Here is a 21,002-nt window from a genome sequence, read left to right as displayed (position 1 = left end):
ACGGTATATTGTACCATATAGAAAAAAGGGTTTTTTTGGAATAAAATTCCAAAGTAACGGCGTGCCTTCCGTTAGTGTTATCTGGTTAGAGATTGCGACCTATTGAAATTTAAATTGGTTGCTATTTCAAGAACTACCAAGTTCTATCATCAGCAGACTTTGCTAAAGAACTCCAGAATTGCAATAGCCATACCATGTCTTCAACGCTAAAACTAGTTAGGAATTACATTGCCAACTAAATGAAGCGAAAAAAGCTGGCGAAGCCTACAATACCGAAGACCACCTTTTGTCCATTACCTTTAGGCGCTATGAAATATTAGTGTAAGAGCTTCGCCCTTAACAAACTAAATTCAAGACCTGTTTTTTTATACACGGTATATTGTACCATTTAGAAAAAAGGGTTTTTTGGAATAAAATTCCAAAGTAACGGCGTGCCTTCCGTTAGTGTTATCTGGTTAGAGATTGCGACATATTGAAATTTAAATTGAATTTAAACCGGCTCGAGGTCAATCTTACAAAAGAAGATTATTTCAAAGGTAACACACAAAAAGGTGAGCAGGTTGTCTGTATAGCTATTTCAAGAACTACCAAGTTCTATCATCAGCAGACTTTGCTAAAGAACTCCAGAATTGCAATAGCCATACCATGTCTTCTACGCTAAAACTAGTTGGGAATTACATTGCCAACTAAATGAAGCGAAAAAAGCTGGCGAAGCCTACAATACCGAAGACCACCTTTTGTGCATTACCTTTAGGCGCTATGAAATATTAGTGTAAGAGCTTCGCCCTTAACAAACTAAATTAAAGACCTGTCTTTTTTTTACACGGTATATTGTACCATATAGAAAAAGAGTTTTTTTGGAATAAAATTCCAAAGTAACGGCGTGCCTTCCGTTAGTGTTATCTGGTTAGAGATTGCGACCTATTGAAATTTAAATTGAATTTAAACCGTGTTCGAGGTCAATCTTACAAAAGAAGATTATTTCAAAGGTAACACACAAAAAGGTGAGCAGGTTGTCTGTATAGCTATTTCAAGAACTACCAAATTCTATCATCAGCAGACTTTGCTAAAGAACTCCAGAATTGCAATAGCCATACCATGTCTTCAACCCTAAAACTACTTGGGAATTACATTGCCAACTAAATGAAGCGAAAAAAGCTGGCGAAGCCTACAATACCGAAGACCACCTTTTGTGCATTACCTTTAGGCGCTATGAAATATTAGTGTAAGCCTACAATACCGAAGACCACCTTTTGTGCATTACCTTTAGGCGCTATGAAATATTAGTGTAAGAGCTTCGCCCTTAACAAACTAAATTCAAGACCTGTTTTTTTATACACGGTATATTGTACCATTTAGAAAAAAGGGTTTTTTGGAATAAAATTCCAAAGTAACGGCGTGCCTTCCGTTAGTGTTATCTGGTTAGAGATTGCGACCTATTGAAATTTAAATTGAATTTAAACCGGCTCGAGGTCAATCTTACAAAAGAAGATTATTTCAAAGGTAACACACAAAAAGGTGAGCAGGTTGTCTGTATAGCTATTTCAAGAACTACCAAGTTCTATCATCAGCAGACTTTGCTAAAGAACTCCAGAATTGCAATAGCCATACCATGTCTTCTACGCTAAAACTAGTTGGGAATTACATTGCCAACTAAATGAAGCGAAAAAAGCTGGCGAAGCCTACAATACCGAAGACCACCTTTTGTGCATTACCTTTAGGCGCTATGAAATATTAGTGTAAGAGCTTCGCCCTTAACAAACTAAATTAAAGACCTGTTTTTTTATACACGGTATATTGTACCATATAGAAAAAAGGGTTTTTTTTGGAATAAAATTCCAAAGTAACGGCGTGCCTTCCGTTAGTGTTATCTGGTTAGAGATTGCGACCTATTGAAATTTAAATTGAATTTAAACCGTGTTCGAGGTCAATCTTACAAAAGAAGATTATTTCAAAGGTAACACACAAAAAGGTGAGCAGGTTGTCTGTATAGCTATTTCAAGAACTACCAAATTCTATCATCAGCAGACTTTGTTAAAGAACTCCAGAATTGCAATAGCCATACGATGTCTTCAACCCTAAAACTACTTGGGAATTACATTGCCAACTAAATGAAGCGAAAAAAGCTGGCGAAGCCTACAATACCGAAGACCACCTTTTGTGCATTACCTTTAGGCGCTATGAAATATTAGTGTAAGCCTACAATACCGAAGACCACCTTTTGTGCATTACCTTTAGGCGCTATGAAATATTAGTGTAAGAGCTTCGCCCTTAACAAACTAAATTCAAGACCTGTTTTTTTAAACACGGTATATTGTACCATATAGAAAAAAAGGTTTTTTGGAATAAAATTCCAAAGTAACGGCGTGCCTTCCGTTAGTGTTATCTGGTTAGAGATTGCGACCTATTGAAATTTAAATTGAATTTAAACCGGCTCGAGGTCAATCTTACAAAAGAAGATTATTTCAAAGGTAACACACAAAAAGGTGAGCAGGTTGTCTGTATAGCTATTTCAAGAACTACCAAGTTCTATCATCAGCAGACTTTGCTAAAGAACTCCAGAATTGCAATAGCCATACCATGTCTTCAACGCTAAAACTAGTTGGGAATTACATTGCCAATAAATGAAGCGAAAAAAGCTGGCGAAGCCTACAATACCGAACCTTTTGTGCATTACCTTTAGGCGCTATGAAATATTAGTGTAAGAGATTCCAAAGTAACGGCGTGCCTTCCGTTAGTGTTATCTGGTTAGAGATTGCGACCTATTGAAATTTAAATTGAATTTAAACCGGCTCGAGGTCAATCTTACAAATGAAGATTATTTCAAAGGTAACACACAAAAAGGTGAGCAGATTGTCTGTATAGCTATTTCAAGAACTACCAAGTTCTATCATCAGCAGACTTTGCTAAAGAACTCCAGAATTGCAATAGCCATACCATGTCTTCAACGCTTAAACTAGTTGGGAATTACATTGCCAACTAAATGAAGCGAAAAAATCTGGCGAAGCCTACAATACCGAAGACCACCTTTTGTGCATTACCTTTAGGCGCTATGAAATATTAGTGTAAGCCTACAATACCGAAGACCACCTTTTGTGCATTACCTTTAGGCGCTATGAAATATTAGTGTAAGAGCTTCGCCCTTAACAAACTAAATTCAAGACCTGTTTTTTTATACACGGTATATTGTACCATATAGAAAAAGGGGTTTTTTGGAATAAAATTCCAAAGTAACGGCGTGCCTTCCGTTAGTGTTATCTGGTTAGAGATTGCGACCTATTGAAATTTAAATTGGTTGCTATTTCAAGAACTACCAAGTTCTATCATCAGCAGACTTTGCTAAAGAACTCCAGAATTGCAATAGCCATACCATATCTTCAACGCTAAAACTAATTGGGAATTACATTGCCAATAAATGAAGCGAAAAAAGCTGGCGAAGCCTACAATACCGAACCTTTTGTGCATTACCTTTAGGCGCTATGAAATACTAGTGTAAGAGCTTCGCCCTTAACAAACTAAATTCAAGACCTGTTTTTTATACACGGTATATTGTACCATATAGAAAAAAGGGTTTTTTTGGAATAAAATTCCAAAGTAACGGCGTGCCTTCCGTTAGTGTTATCTGGTTAGAGATTGCGACCTATTGAAATTTAAATTGAATTTAAACCGGCTCGAGGTCAATCTTACAAAAGAAGATTATATCAAAGGTAACACACAAAAAGGTGAGCAGGTTGTCTGTATAGCTATTTCAAGAACTACCAAGTTCTATCATCAGCAGACTTTGCTAAAGAACTCCAGAATTGCAATAGCCATACCATGTCTTCAACGCTAAAACTAGTTGGGAATTACATTGCCAACTAAATGAAGCGAAAAAAGCTGGCGAAGCCTACAATACCGAAGACCACCTTTTGTGCACTACCTTTAGGCGCTATGAAATATTAGCGTAAGAGCTTCGCCCTTAACAAACTAAATTCAAGACCTGTTTTTTTATACACGGTATATTGTACCATATAGAAAAAAGGGTTTTTTTGGAATAAAATTCCAAAGTAACGGCGTGCCTTCCGTTAGTGTTATCTGGTTAGAGATTGCGACCTATTGAAATTTAAATTGAATTTAAACCGGCTCGAGGTCAATCTTACAAAAGAAGATTATTTCAAAGGTAACACACAAAAAGGTGAGCAGGTTGTCTGTATAGCTATTTCAAGAACTACCAAGTTCTATCATCAGCAGACTTTGCTAAAGAACTCCAGAATTGCAATAGCCATACCATGTCTTCAACGCTAAAACTAGTTGGGAATTACATTGCCAACTAAATGAAGCGAAAAAAGCTGGCGAAGCCTACAATACCGAAGACCACCTTTTGTGCATTACCTTTAGGCGCTATGAAATATTAGTGTAAGAGCTTCGCCCTTAACAAACTAAATTCAAGACCTGTTTTTTTATACACGGTATATTGTACCATATAGAAAAAGGGTTTTTTGGAATAAAATTCCAAAGTAACGGCGTGGCTTCCGTTAGTGTTATCTGGTTAGAGATTGCGACCTATTGAAATTTAAATTGAATTTAAACCGGCTCGAGGTCAATCTTACAAAAGAAGATTATTTCAAAGGTAACACACAAAAAGGTGAGCAGGTTGTCTGTATAGCTATTTCAAGAACTACCAAGTTCTATCATCAGCAGACTTTGCTAAAGAACTCAGAATTGCAATAGCCATACCATGTCTTCAACGCTAAAACTAGTTGGGAATTACATTGCCAACTAAACGAAGCGAAAAAAGCTGGCGAAGCCTACAATACCGAAGACCACCTTTTGTGCATTACCTTTAGGCGCTATGAAATATTAGTGTAAGAGCTTCGCCCTTAACAAACTAAATTCAAGACCTGTTTTTTTATACACGGAATATTGTATAATATATTTACATATAGAAAAAAAGGGTTTTTTGGAATAAAATTGCAAAGTAACGGCGTGCCTTCCGTTAGTGTTATCTGGTTAGAGATTGCGACCTATTGAAATTTAAATTGAATTTAAACCGGCTCGAGGTCAATCTTACAAAAGAAGATTATTTCAAAGGTAACACACAAAAAGGTGACCAAGTTGTCTGTATAGCTATTTCAAGAACTACCAAGTTCTATCATCAGCAGACTTTGCTAAAGAACTCCAGAATTGCAATAGCCATACCATGTCTTCAACGCTAAAACTAGTTGGGAATTACATTGCCAACTAAATGAAGCGAAAAAAGCTGGCGAAGCCTACAATACCGAAGACCACCTTTTGTGCATTACCTTTAGGCGCTATGAAATATTAGTGTAAGAGCTTCGCCCTTAACAAACTAAATTCAAGACCTGTTTTTTTATACACGGTAAATTGTACCATATAGAAAAAAGGGTTTTTTTGGAATAAAATTCCAAAGTAACGGCGTGCCTTCCGTTAGTGTTATCTGGTTAGAGATTGCAGGTTGTCTGTATAGCTATTTCAAGAACTACCAAGTTCTATCATCAGCAGACTTTGCTAAAGAACTCCAGAATTGCAATAGCCATACCATGTCTTCAACGCTAAAACTAGTTGGGAATTACATTGCCAACTAAATGAAGCGAAAAAGCTGGCGAAGCCTACAATACCGAAGACCACTTTTTGTGCATTACCTTTAGGCGCTAAGAGCTTCGCCCTTAACAAACTAAATTTAAGACCTGTTTTTTTATACACGGTATATTGTACCATATAGAAAAACGGTTTTTTTGGAATAAAATTCCAAAGTAACGGCGTGCCTTCCGTTAGTGTTATCTGGTGAGAGATTGCGACCTATTGAAATTTAAATTGAATTTAAACCGGCTCGAGGTCAATCTTACAAAAGAAGATTATTTCAAAGGTAACACACAAAAAGGTGAGCAGGTTGTCTGTATAGCTATTTCAAGAACTACCAAGTTCTATCATCAGCAGACTTTGCTAAAGAACTCCAGAATTGCAATAGCCATACCATGTCTTCAACGCTAAAACTAGTTGGGAATTACATTGCCAACTAAATGAAGCGAAAAAAGCTGGCGAAGCCTACAATACCGAAGACCACCTTTTGTGCATTACCTTTAGGCGCTATGAAATATTAGTGTAAGAGCTTCGCCCTTAACAAACTAAATTTAAGACCTGTTTTTTTATACACGGTATATTGTACCATATAGAAAAAAGGGTTTTTTTGGAATAAAATTCCAAAGTAACGGCGTGCCTTCCGTTAGTGTTATCTGGTTAGAGATTGCGACCTATTGAAATTTAAATTGAATTTAAACCGGCTCGAGGTCAATCTTACAAAAGAAGATTATTTCAAAGGTAACACACAAAAAGGTGAGCAGGTTGTCTGTATAGCTATTTCAAGAACTACCAAGTTCTATCATCAGCAGACTTTGCTAAAGAACTCCAGAATTGCAATAGCCATACCATGTCTTCAACGCTAAAACTAGTTGGGAATTACATTGCCAACTAAATGAAGCGAAAAAAGCTGGCGAAGCCTACAATACCGAAGACCACCTTTTGTGCATTACCTTTAGGCGCTATGAAATATTAGTGTAAGAGCTTCGCCCTTAACAAACTAAATTTAAGACCTGTTTTTTTTATACACGGTATATTGTACCATATAGAAAAAAGGGTTTTTTGGAATAAAATTCCAAAGTAACGGCGTGCCTTCCGTTAGTGTTATCTGGTTAGAGATTGCGACCTATTGAAATTTAAATTGGTTGCTATTTCAAGAACTACCAAGTTCTATCATCAGCAGACTTTGCTAAAGAACTCCAGAATTGCAATAGCCATACCATGTCTTCAACGCTAAAACTAGTTGGGAATTACATTGCCAACTAAATGAAGCGAAAAAAAGCTGTCGAAGCCTACAATACCGAAGACCACCTTTTGTGCATTACCTTTAGGCGCTATGAAATATTAGTGTAAGAGCTTCGCCCTTAACAAACTAAATTCAAGACCTGTTTTTTTATACACGGTATATTGTACCATATAGAAAAAGGTTTTTTTTGGAATAAAATTCCAAAGTAACGGCGTGCCTTCCGTTAGTGTTATCTGGTTAGAGATTGCGACCTATTGAAATTTAAATTGAATTTAAACCGGCTCGTGGTCAATCTTACAAAAGAAGATTATTTCAAAGGTAACACAAAAAAAGCTTTCTGCTCTCTGACGTGACGGTCGTGTTTTTGCATAGCTCCTGAGTTTTTATTAATATTTATTGTTTTTTCTCAATTTTTAATTGTGCTTAGTTTGTTTACGCTTCCGCTGGTGTTGTTCGCTTGACTCCCTTGTGTTTTATTTCCATAATTCGCCAAATTAATCAGTTAAAACAGTTTTTTCTTTTTCGTGATTAGTGTTTGGTGCATTTACATATTTTTTTTTCTTCTTTTCTTTCGTCATTGCTTCTGCAGTTGCTCCCCTCATCGCCCCCATCATACCATCAGTGCTAGTGGCTTTGTTGTTCTCTCTGCTTTGTGCTTGTGCTTAGCTCCTCTCCCGCGTAATCACTTTTGTAAGGCCGCCTCTCAAAGCTCGGCTTATAACTGTTTTTGCACTCTCTGTTGTGCTGTGCACTCTAGCTGTCTCTTTGTTTTATTTGTAATTATTGATTATTTTATCAATAATTATCTTTGTGCTGTGAATTTAATTTTTCTATATATTCTTATATATATATAATTTTTTTTTGCCTTTCTTTCGGCTTTTCAATGGCTTGTTGTCTACTTAATTGCAAACATTCTGATCGTTTTGATGATCAGTATAGAGCAATATCTTGTTGGCTCTGCGATAATCTTATTCACTTAAAATGTGTTGGCCTCAATGGCCGCGACTACGACAAATTTTCTGGTTTGTCTGTTTCTAAGCCTGAGCTTGGCTTAATGCGCTGGACTTGCCCATCTTGTGCTAGCCAGCAGCTTGATTTTAGCCGTATGTATAGGGATCTTCGTTTAAGGTTTCTTTCTTTAAACAAACTGGCCAAACAGCTGTCAAACGAGTGTGACTCTAGCGTTCAATTATTGTCGCAATTCAAATTTGTTCCACCTTCGGAGAAATTGCACAAGAAATGTACCCTTGAGTTGCCTCGTAAGCAGTCGCCAGCTCTCTCTATTACTTCCTCTCCGATTTTACTTTCGCCTACACCATCTTCTTGTCCCTCTTTATGCTCTTCTTTTCAGATTGAAGTACCCATTACAAGCCCTGGTGTACCTCAATCTATCCCTCACGGGAACTCTGATCAATCACAGGATCATGCCGGCTCTCAATCACTTGCGGATCCCAATGCTCCTCCGCCTCCACTAACTGTAGTGCCTCATCGCAAACAATTATTTATTTCTAGGCTTGCTCCAGATACTTCTGAGTCGTCTGTGGCAGCTTACATTGGTAATATTTCCCCTGCTAAGGTTTTAATTCAAAAGTTTAAGTTTTCTAGGCCTATAACGTCTAGTCTTTGCATTCATTATCAAAATGTAAGAGGACTTCTTACCAAGCTGTCGAACCTTTTCTGTGATAGCCAAACCTTTTCGGCTGACATATTAGCTTTCTCTGAAACTTGGCTTAACTCCTCTGTTTTAGATAATGAAATTCTTTCTAATAATTTTATTTCTTATAGGCTTGATCGTGTTGGTCGTCGTGGCGGTGGAGTACTCATTGCTGTAAACTCGAATCTGTCTTCAAGTGTGGTGCCGATTGATCTCCCCTTAGGTGTTGAGTTTATTTGCGTCGAAGTTACATGTTCTAACTTTAGCCTATATATCTCTTGTTCATATATTCCTCCAGCTTCTGATATCATGATCTACGTGCACCATGCTGATGCTTTACGAACTATTTTTGGTCGTCTTAAAGATCGTGATGTTCTTATAGTTTTAGGTGATTTTAACTTGCCTAATATTTCTTGGCTTGTTGATGATAATCTATCTTTCTTAATTCCTTCATCTCAACATGTTTTTCTTGATAGCCTACTTGAATGTCCACTATATCAGTTGAATTCTTTCCTTAACTGTTCTAAAAGAATCCTTGATCTTGTTTTTGTCTCTGATCCCACTGTTATTGCTGTATCGCAAACACAGCCACTAGTGAAACCTGAAGATCCTTATCATCCTACCATTGAAGTTACTATTTCTTACAATTCCGTTACTAATTTATTTAAAAACATTTCAAATTCTCGTCGTAGATGTTTTCGTAAAACAAATTTCAATCTTCTTAACAGCCTTATTTTCTCTTTTGATTGGTCGTTTCTATTTGAGTGCTGCGATATAGATTGTGCAGTGAAGTTTTTCTATTCTGCTCTTAATTCTCTAATTGATAAATGCGTTCCTTATGTGAATGTCTTTACCGTCTCCAGCTCGCCAGTCTGGTTCACACGTAGGCTCTCTAATCTTCGCAACATTAAATCGAGATATTTTAAAAGATTTAAAAAAACTGGTATGCAAATTATTGTATAGCTAAATCTCAATTTTGTCTTTTAAATACTCAATGCTACAACAATTATCTCGTTCGCTGTAAGGCTGAATTTTATAATAACCCCAAAAGATTTTACAACTTTGTCAATTCCAAAAGACGCTCTAATGTCCTACCTTCCACCTTCAGACTTAACGATCAGTCTTCTAATAATGATTTAGATATTGCAGATCTGTTTGCTAAATTTTTTCAGTCGACATATTCTACTACTGTTTCGGATCCCACACCCTATCCCTTTTCAATTTAAATTGTATGTTTTTTCCCAGTATTACTGAAGACTGTATTCTCTCTAGCTTGTCATCTATGAAGTCTTCCTTCGTTCCCGGGCCTGATGATATACCTAGTTGCATCCTTAAAATGTGTTCGATTTCCCTATCTAAGCCTTTAGCTCAGTTATTCTTTATATCGAGTGAGACTTGTAGATTTCCTGATATTTGGAAGGAGTCATTTATTATTCCGCTTTTTAAAAAGGGTTGCAAATCGGATATTTCCAACTACCGTGGCATTGCCAAACTTTCGGCAATACCTAAACTGTTTGAGAAAATTATTACGTCTTCCCTTCAACATCTATCCAGATCCACTATTTCTCCTTGCCAGCATGGTTTCATGAAAGGTCGTTCGTCGCTTACCAACCTTTTAGAATTGACTACCCTAGTACACCATGGCTTCCGTAAAAAGTGTCAAACTGATGTTATTTATACTGACTTCAGTAAGGCTTTTGATACGGTTGATCATTCTTTGCTTCTCGCGAAACTTAACATCATGGGTTTTTCACCAAAATTATTGGGTTGGTTAAAGTCGTATCTTATTGGCAGAACCCAAAAGGTGTCTTTTCGTTCCTCGATATCTAAAACTGTTCGAGTTACGTCAGGTGTACCCCAAGGCAGTCATCTGGGCCCACTATTATTTACATTGTTTATAAATGATTTGCCTTTGGCCTTGGCTCATTCACGCGTGCTCATGTTTGCGGATGACGTCAAGATTTGTTATTCCTATAATGATCCTTCTTTCCAACAGTACTTGCAATCAGATCTCGATGCGTTCTGTGATTGGTGCCACGTTAATAAATTACACCTTAATGCCTCTAAGTGTTCTTTTATGACTTTCAGTCGTTTGTCTCCGCTCCTAGCTCATTACTCTATTAAGTCTGTTCTGTTAGATTGTGTTCCATCATTCAAAGACTTAGGCGTTATGTTTGACCCTAAACTTTCATTTAATGTTCATATTTCTTCAATTGTCAACAGAGCTAGCAGCCTTCTCGGCTTCATTAAACGTTGGGCCAAAGAATTTGATGATCCCTATGTAACAAAGGTTTTATACACTTCGTTAGTTCGCCCTACTCTAGAATATTGCTCGCCAGTGTGGAACCCGCAATATGATGTTCACCAGCGTAGTATTGAATCGGTACAGAAGCAATTCCTTAAGTTTGCGCTACGCGGTCTAAATTGGGTCCCGGGTCTTCGCCTACCTTCTTATTCTGACAGACTTCTTCTTATTAATCTTCCTTCACTTTATAACCGTAGGCTTGTTTTTGGCATTCTCTTTCTCCATAAACTAGTCAACGGCGAAGTCATTTCTACGAATTTACTAGATACGCTGTATTTTTGTGTTCCCTCACGTCGGACCAGAAACTTTTTTCCTATTCACCTTAGTAGATGTCTGACTAACTACTCTCTTCACGAACCTCTTCGTGTTCTTTGCCAATCTTTTAGCAACCTTTCTCACCTTATCTCTCCTCATCTTTCTGTCACTTCTCTTCGCGCTATACTTTTTAATCATCTACAGCGAAACCAATGAAAATATTCTGGACTTGGATTGGCTGCAACTCATCCCTGGCCACATTGGCTGTGAATCGGGGCATAGCTGGCACCTTGTGCAAATAAAACACCTCCACCGGGCTGGGGATGTTTAGTTGTATATAAAGCTAAGCTACCTTCTTCATTTAATTACTATCTGTCTCTAGCTTAAGCTTTTTCGTCGACTGCTGTGTTAGTTGACGTAAATAAATAAATAAATAAATAAATAAATAAATAAACACACAAAAAGGTGAGAAAGTTGTCTGTATAGCTATTTCAAGAACTACTAAGTTCTATCATCAGCAGACTTTGCTAAAGAACTCCAGAATTGCAATAGCCATACCATGTCTTCAACGCTAAAACTAGTTGGGAATTACCTTGCCAACTAAATGAAGCGAAAAAAGCTGGCGAAGCCTACAATACCGAAGACCACCTTTTGTGCATTACCCTTAGGCGCTATGAAATATTAGTGTAATAAAGGCCTAAAGGTAATGCACAAAAAGGTGGTCTTCGGTATTGTAGGCTTCGCCAGCTTTTTCGCTTCCATTTAGTTGGCAATGTAATTCCCAACTAGTTTTAGAGTTGAAGACATGGTATGGCTATTGCAATTCTGGAGTTCTTTAGCAAAGTCTGCTGATTATAGAACTTGGTAGTTCTTGAAATAGCTATACAGACAACCTCCTCACCTTTTTGTGTGTTACCTTTGAAATAATCTTCTTTTGTAAGATTGACCTCGAGCCGGTTTAAGTTCAATTTAAATTTCAATAGGTCGCAATCTCTAACCAGATAACACTAACGGAAGGCACGCCGTTACTTTGGAATTTTATTCCAAAAAATCCTTTTTCTATATGGTACAATATACCGTGTATAAAAAAACAGGTCTTGAATTTAGTTTGTTAAGGGCGAAGCTCTTACACTAATATTTCATAGCGCCTAAAGGTAATGCACAAAGAGGTGGTCTTCGGTATTGTAGGCTTCGCCAGCTTTTTTCGCTTCATTTAGTTGGCAAGGTAATTCCCAACTAGTTTTAGCGTTGAAGACATGGTATGGCTATTGCAATTCTGGAGTTCTTTAGCAAAGTCTGCTGATGATAGAACTTGGTAGTTCTTGAAATAGCTATACAGACAACCAATTTAAATTTCAATAGGTCGCAATCTCTAACCAGATAACACTAACGGAAGGCACGCCGTTACTTTGGAATTTTATTCCAAAAAAAACCCTTTTTTCTATATGGTACAATATACCGTGTATAAAAAAACAGGTCTTGAATTTAGTTTGTTAAGGGCGAAGCTCTTACACTAATATTTCATAGCGCCTAAAGGTAATGCACAAAACGTGGTCTTCGGTATTGTAGGCTTACACTAATATTTCATAGCGCCTAAAGGTAATGCACAAAAGGTGGTCTTCGGTATTGTAGGCTTCGCCAGCTTTTTTTCGCTTTATTTAGTTGGCAATGTAATTCCCAACTAGTTTTAGCGTTGAAGACATGGTATGGCTATTGCAATTCTGGAGTTCTTTAGCAAAGTCTGCTGATGATAGAACTTGGTAGTTCTTGAAATAGCTATACAGACAACCTGGTCACCTTTTTGTGTGTTACCTTTGAAATAATCTTCTTTTGTAAGATTGACCTCGAGCCGGTTTAAATTCAATTTAAATTTCAATAGGTCGCAATCTCTAACCAGACAACAATAACGGAAGGCACGCCGTTACTTTGAAATTTTATTCCAAAAAAACCCTTTTTTCTATATGGTACAATATACCGTGTATAAAAAAACAGGTCTTGAATTTAGTTTGTTAAGGGCGAAGCTCTTACACTAATATTTCATAGCGCCTAAAGGTAATGCACAAAAGGTGGTCTTCGGTATTGTAGGCTTCGCCAGCTTTTTTCGCTTCATTTAGTTGGCAAGGTAATTCCCAACTAGTTTTAGCGTTGAAGACATGGTATGGCTATTGCAATTCTGGAGTTCTTTAGCAAAGTCTGCTGATGATAGAACTTGGTAGTTCTTGAAATAGCTATACAGACAACCTGGTCACCTTTTTGTGTGTTACCTTTGAAATAATCTTCTTTTGTAAGATTGACCTCGAGCCGGTTTAAATTCAATTTAAATTTCAATAGGTCGCAATCTCCAACCAGATAACACTAACGGAAGGCACGCCGTTACTTTGGAATTTTATTCCAAAAAAATCCTTTTTCTATATGGTACAATATACCGTGTATAAAAAAACAGGTCTTGAATTTAGTTTGTTAAGGGCGAAGCTCTTACACTAATATTTCATAGCGCCTAAAGGTAATGCACAAAAGGTGGTCTTCGGTATTGTAGGCTTCGCCAGCTTTTTTCGCTTCATTTAGTTGGCAAGGTAATTCCCAACTAGTTTTAGCGTTGAAGACATGGTATGGCTATTGCAATTCTGGAGTTCTTTAGCAAAGTCTGCTGATGATAGAACTTGGTAGTTCTTGAAATAGCTATACAGACAATCAATTTAAAATTCAATAGGTCGCAATCTCTAACCAGATAACACTAACGGAAGGCACGCCGTTACTTTGGAATTTTATTCCAAAAAAACTCTTTTTTCTATATGGTACAATATACCGTGTATAAAAAAACAGGTCTTGAATTTAGTTTGTTAAGGGCGAAGCTCTTTCACTAATATTTCATAGCGCCTAAAGGTAATGCACAAAAGGTGGTCTTCGGTATTGTAGGCTTACACTAATATTTCATAGCGCCTAAAGGTAATGCACAAAAGGTGGTCTTCGGTATTGTAGGCTTCGCCAGCTTTTTTCGCTTCATTTAGTTGGCAATGTAATTCCCAACTAGTTTTAGCGTTGAAGACATGGTATGGCTATTGCAATTCTGGAGTTCTTTAGCAAAGTCTGCTGATGATAGAACTTGGTAGTTCTTGAAATAGCTATACAGACAACCTGCTCACCTTTTTGTGTGTTACCTTTGAAATAATCTTCTTTTGTGAGATTGACCTCGAGCCGGTTTAAATTCAATTTAAATTTCAATAGGTCGCAATCTCTAACCAGATAACACTAACGGAAGGCACGCCGTTACTTTGGAATTTTATTCCAAAAAACCCTTTTTTCTATATGGTACAATATACCGTGTATAAAAAAACAGGTCTTAAATTTAGTTTGTTAAGGGCGAAGCTCTTACACTAATATTTCATAGCGCCTAAAGGTAATGCACAAAAGGTGGTCTTCGGTATTGTAGGCTTCGCCAGCTTTTTTCGCTTCATTTAGTTGGCAATGTAATTCCCAACTAGTTTTAGCGTTGAAGACATGGTATGGCTATTGCAATTCTGGAGTTCTTTAGCAAAGTCTGCTGATGATAGAATTTGGTAGTTCTTGAAATAGGTATACAGACAACCTGCTCACCTTTTTGTGTGTTACCTTTGAAATAATCTTCTTTTGTAAGATTGACCTCGAGCCGGTTTAAATTCAATTTAAATTTCAATAGGTCGCAATCTCTAACCAGATAACACTAACGGAAGGCACGCCGTTACTTTGGAATTTTATTCCAAAAAAATCCTTTTTCTATATGGTACAATATACCGTGTATAAAAAAACAGGTCTTGAATTTAGTTTGTTAAGGGCGAAGCTCTTACACTAATATTTCATAGCGCCTAAAGGTAATGCACAAAAGGTGGTCTTCGGTATTGTAGGCTTCGCCAGCTTTTTCGCTTCATTTAGTTGGCAATGTAATTCCCAACTAGTTTTAGCGTTGAAGACATGGTATGGCTATTGCAATTCTGGAGTTCTTTAGCAAAGTCTGCTGATGATAGAACTTGGTAGTTCTTGAAATAGCTATACAGACAACCTGGTCACCTTTTTGTGTGTTACCTTTGAAATAATCTTCTTTTGTAAGATTGACCTCGAGCCGGTTTAAATTCAATTTAAATTTCAATAGGTCGCAATCTCTAACCAGACAACAATAACGGAAGGCACGCCGTTACTTTGGAATTTTATTCCGAAAAAAACCCTTTTTTCTATATGGTACAATATACCGTGTATAAAAAAACAGGTCTTGAATTTAGTTTGTTAAGGGCGAAGCTCTTACACTAATATTTCATAGCGCCTAAAGGTAATGCACAAAAGGTGGTCTTCGGTATTGTAGGCTTCGCCAGCTTTTTTCACTTCGTTTAGTTGGCAATGTAATTCCCAACTAGTTTTAGCGTTGAAGACATGGTATGGCTATTGCAATTCTGGAGTTCTTTAGCAAAGTCTGCTGATGATAGAACTTGGTAGTTCTTGAAATAGCTATACAGACAACCTGGTCACCTTTTTGTGTGTTCCCTTTGAAATAATCTTCTTTTGTAAGATTGACCTCGAGCCGGTTTAAATTCAATTTAAATTTCAATAGGTCGCAATCTCTAACCAGATAACACTAACGGAAGGCAGGCCGTTACTTTGGAATTTTATTCCAAAAAAACCATTTTTTCTATATGGTACAATATACCGTGTATAAAAAAACAGGTCTTGAATTTAGTTTGTTAAGGGCGAAGCTCTTACACTAATATTTCATAGCGCCTAAAGGTAATGCACAAAAGGTGGTCTTCGGTATTGTAGCCTTCGCCAGATTTTTTTCGCTTCATTTAGTTGGCAATGCAATTCCCAACTAGTTTTAGCGTTGAAGACATGGTATGGCTATTGCAATTCTGGAGTTCTTTAGCAAAGTCTGCTGATAATAGAACTTGGTAGTTCTTGAAATAGCTATACAGACAACCTGCTCACCTTTTTGTGTGTTACCTTTGAAATAATCTTCTTTTGTAAGATTGACCTCGAGCCGGTTTAAATTCAATTTAAATTTAAATAGGTCGCAATCTCTAACCAGATAACACTAACGGAAGGCACGCCGTTACTATGGAATTTTATTCCAAAAAAATCCTTTTTTCTATATGGTACAATATACTGTGTATAAAAAAACAGGTCTTGAATTTAGTTTGTTAAGGGCGAAGCTCTTACACTAATATTTCATAGCGCCTAAAGGTAATGCACAAAAGGTGGTCTTCGGTATTGTAGGCTTCGCCAGCTTTTTTCGCTTCATTTAGTTGGCAAGGTAATTCCCAACTAGTTTTAGCGTTGAAGACATGGTATGGCTATTGCAATTCTGGAGTTCTTTAGCAAAGTCTGCTGATGATAGAACTTGGTAGTTCTTGAAATAGCTATACAGACAACCAATTTAAATTTCAATAGGTCGCAATCTCTAACCAGATAACACTAACGGAAGGCACGCCGTTACTTTGGAATTTTATTCCAAAAAAACCCTTTTTTCTAGATGGTACAATATACCGTGTATAAAAAAACAGGTCTTGAATTTAGTTTGTTAAGGGCGAAGCTCTTACACTAATATTTCATAGCGCCTAAAGGTAATGCACAAAAGGTGGTCTTCGGTATTGTAGGCTTACACTAATATTTCATAGCGCCTAAAGGTAATGCACAAAAGGTGGTCTTCGGTATTGTAGGCTTCGCCAGCTTTTTTCGCTTCATTTAGTTGGCAATGTAATTCCCAACTAGTTTTAGCATTGAAGACATGGTATGGCTATTGCAATTCTGGAGTTCTTTAGGAAAGTCTGCTGATGATAGAACTTGGTAGTTCTTGAAATAGCTATACAGACAACCTGGTCACCTTTTTGTGTGTTACCTTTGAAATAATCTTCTTTTGTAAGATTGACCTCGAGCCGGTTTAAATTCAATTTAAATTTCAATAGGTCGCAATCTCTAACCAGACAACAATAACGGAAGGCACGCCGTTACTTTGGAATTTTATTCCAAAAAAAACCCTTTTTTCTATATGGTACAATATACCGTGTATAAAAAAACAGGTCTTGAATTTAGTTTGTTAAGGGCGAAGCTCTTACACTAATATTTCATAGCGCCTAAAGGTAATGCACAAAAGGTGGTCTTCGGTATTGTAGGCTTCGCCAGCTTTTTTCGCTTCATTTAGTTGGCAATGCAATTCCCAACTAGTTTTAGCGTTGAAGACATGGTATGGCTATTGCAATTCTGGAGTTCTTTAGCAAAGTCTGCTGATAATAGAACTTGGTAGTTCTTGAAATAGCTATACAGACAACCTGCTCACCTTTTTGTGTGTTACCTTTGAAATAATCTTCTTTTGTAAGATTGACCTCGAGCCGGTTTAAATTCAATTTAAATTTCAATAGGTCGCAATCTCTAACCAGATAACACTAACGGAAGGCACGCCGTTACTATGGAATTTTATTCCAAAAAAATCCTTTTTCTCTATATGGTACAATATACGGTGTATAAAAAAACAGGTCTTGAATTTAGTTTGTTAAGGGCGAAGCTCTTACACTAATATTTCATAGCGCCTAAAGGTAATGCACAAAAGGTGGTCTTCGGTATTGTAGGCTTCGCCAGCTTTTTCGCTTCATTTAGTTGGCAAGGTAATTCCCAACTAGTTTTAGCGTTGAAGACATGGTATGGCTATTGCAATTCTGGAGTTCTTTAGCAAAGTCTGCTGATGATAGAACTTGGTAGTTCTTGAAATAGCTATACAGACAATCAATTTAAAATTCAATAGGTCGCAATCTCTAACCAGATAACACTAACGGAAGGCACGCCGTTACTTTGGAATGTTGTTCCAAAAAAACCCTTTTTTCTATATGGTACAATATACCGTGTATAAAAAAACAGGTCTTGAATTTAGTTTGTTAAGGGCGAAGCTCTTTCACTAATATTTCATAGCGCCTAAAGGTAATGCACAAAAGGTGGTCTTCGGTATTGTAGGCTTACACTAATATTTCATAGCGCCTAAAGGTAATGCACAAAAGGTGGTCTTCGGTATTGTAGGCTTCGCCAGCTTTTTTTCGCTTCATTTAGTTGGCAATGTAATTCCCAACTAGTTTTAGCGTTGAAGACATGGTATGGCTATTGCAATTCTGGAGTTCTTTAGCAAAGTCTGCTGATGATAGAACTTGGTAGTTCTTGAAATAGCTATACAGACAACCTGCTCACCTTTTTGTGTGTTACCTTTGAAATAATCTTCTTTTGTAAGATTGATCTCGAGCCGGTTTAAATTCAATTTAAATTTCAATAGGTCGCAATCTCTAACCAGATAACACTAACGGAAGGCACGCCGTTACTTTGGAATTTTTTTCCAAAAAAACCCTTTTTCTATATGGTACAATATACCGTGTATAAAAAAACAGGTCTTGAATTTAGTTTGTTAAGGGCGAAGCTCTTACACTAATATTTCATAGCGCCTAAAGGTAATGCACAAAAGGTGGTCTTCGGTATTGTAGGCTTCGCCAGCTTTTTCGCTTCATTTAGTTGGCAATGTAATTCCCAACTAGTTTTAGCGTTGAAGACATGGTATGGCTATTGCAATTCTGGAGTTCTTTAGCAAACTAATAACTAATAACGTTTAGTCTTTGCATTCATTATCAAAATGTAAGAGGACTTCTTACCAAGCTGTCGAACCTTTTCTGTGATAGCCAAACCTTTTCGGCTGACATATTAGCTTTCTCTGAAACTTGGCTTAACTCCTCTGTTTTAGATAATGAAATTCTTTCTAATAATTTTATTTCTTATAGGCTTGATCGTGTTGGTCGTCGTGGCGGTGGAGTACTCATTGCTGTAAACTCGAATCTGTCTTCAAGTGTGGTGCCGATTAATCTCCCCTTAGGTGTTGAGTTTATTTGCGTCGAAGTTACATGTTCTAACTTTAGCCTATATATCTCTTGTTCATATATTCCTCCAGCTTCTGATATCATGATCTACGTGCACCATGCTGATGCTTTACGAACTATTTTTGGTCGTCTTAAAGATCGTGACGTTCTTATAGTTTTAGGTGATTTTAACTTGCCTAATATTTCTTGGCTTGTTGATGATAATCTATCTTTCTTAATTCCTTCATCTCAACATGTTTTTCTTGATAGCCTACTTGTATGTCCACTATATCAGTTGAATTCTTTCCTTAACTGTTCTAAAAGAATCCTTGATCTTGTTTTTGTCTCTGATCCCACTGTTAGTGCTGTATCGCAAACACAGCCACTAGTGAAACCTGAAGATCCTTATCATCCTACCATTGAAGTTACTATTTCTTACAATTCCGTTACTAATTTATTTAAAAACATTTCAAATTCTCGTCGTAGATGTTTTCGTAAAACAAATTTCAATCTTCTTAACAGCCTTATTTTCTCTTTTGATTGGTCGTTTCTATTTGAGTGCTGCGATATAGATTGTGCAGTGAAGTTCTGCTCTTAATTCTCTAATTGATAAATGCGTTCCTTTTGTGAATGTCTCTACCGTCTCCAGCTCGCCAGTCTGGTTCACACGTAGGCTCTCTAATCTTCGCAACATTAAATCGAGATATTTTAAAAGATTTAAAAAAACTGGTTCGCGACTTGACTATGCAAATTATTGTATAGCTAAATCTCAATTTTGTCTTTTAAATACTCAATGCTACAACAATTATCTCGTTCGCTGTAAGGCTGAATTTTATAATAACCCCAAAAGATTTTACAACTTTGTCAATTCCAAAAGACGCTCTAATGTCCTACCTTCCACCTTCAGACTTAACGATCAGTCTGCTAATAATGATTTAGATATTGCAGATCTGTTTGCTAAATTTTTCAGTCGACATATTCTACTACTGTTTCGGATCCCACACCCTATCCCTTTTCAATCCCACATTTAAATTGTATGTTTTTCCCAGTATTACTGAAGACTGTATTCTCTCTAGCTTGTCATCTATGAAGTCTTCCTTCGTTCCCGGGCCTGATGATATACCTAGTTGCATCCTTAAAATGTGTTCGATTTCCCTATCTAAGCCTTTAGCTCGGTTATTCTTTATATCGAGTGAGACTTGTAGATTTCCTGATATTTGGAAGGAGTCATTTATTATTCCGCTTTTTAAAAAGGGTTGCAAATCGGATGTTTCCAACTACCGTGGCATTGCCAAACTTTCGGCAATACCTAAACTGTTTGAGAAAATTATTACGTCTTCCCTTCAACATCTATCCAGATCCACTATTTCTCCTTGCCAGCATGGTTTCATGAAAGGTCGTTCGTCGCTTACCAACCTTTTAGAATTGACTACCCTAGTACACCATGGCTTCCGTAAAAAGTGTCAAACTGATGTTATTTATACTGACTTCAGTAAGGCTTTTGATACGGTTGATCATTCTTTGCTTCTCGCGAAACTTAACATCATGGGTTTTTCACCAAAATTATTGGGTTGGTTAAAGTCGTATCTTATTGGCAGAACCCAAAAGGTGTCTTTTCGTTCCTCGATATCTAAAACTGTTCGAGTTACGTCAGGTGTACCCCAAGGCAGTCATCTGGGCCCACTATTATTTACATTGTTTATAAATTTGCCTTTGGCCTTGGCTCATTCACGCGTGCTCATGTTTAGGATGACGTCAAGATTTGTTATTCCTATAATGATCCTTCTTTCCAACAGTACTTGCAATCAGATCTCGATGCGTTCTGTGATTGGTGCCACGTTAATAAATTACACCTTAATGCCTCTAAGTGTTCTTTTTTATGACTTTCAGTCGTTTGTCTCCGCTCCTAGCTCATTACTCTATTAAGTCTGTTCTGTTAGATTGTGTTCCATCATTCAAAGACTTAGGCGTTATGTTTGACCCTAAACTTTCATTTAATGTTCATATTTCTTCAATTGTCAACAGAGCTAGCAGCCTTCTCGGCTTCATTAAACGTTGGGCCAAAAATTTTATGATCCCTATGTAACAAAGGTTTTATACACTTCGTTAGTTCGCCCT

Source organism: Drosophila tropicalis, unplaced genomic scaffold (genome assembly GCF_018151085.1).
Source record: "Drosophila tropicalis isolate 14030-0801.00 unplaced genomic scaffold, ASM1815108v1 contig_820, whole genome shotgun sequence".
NCBI classification, from domain to species: domain Eukaryota; kingdom Metazoa; phylum Arthropoda; class Insecta; order Diptera; family Drosophilidae; genus Drosophila; species Drosophila tropicalis.
Note: the sequence above shows the minus strand (reverse complement) of the source record.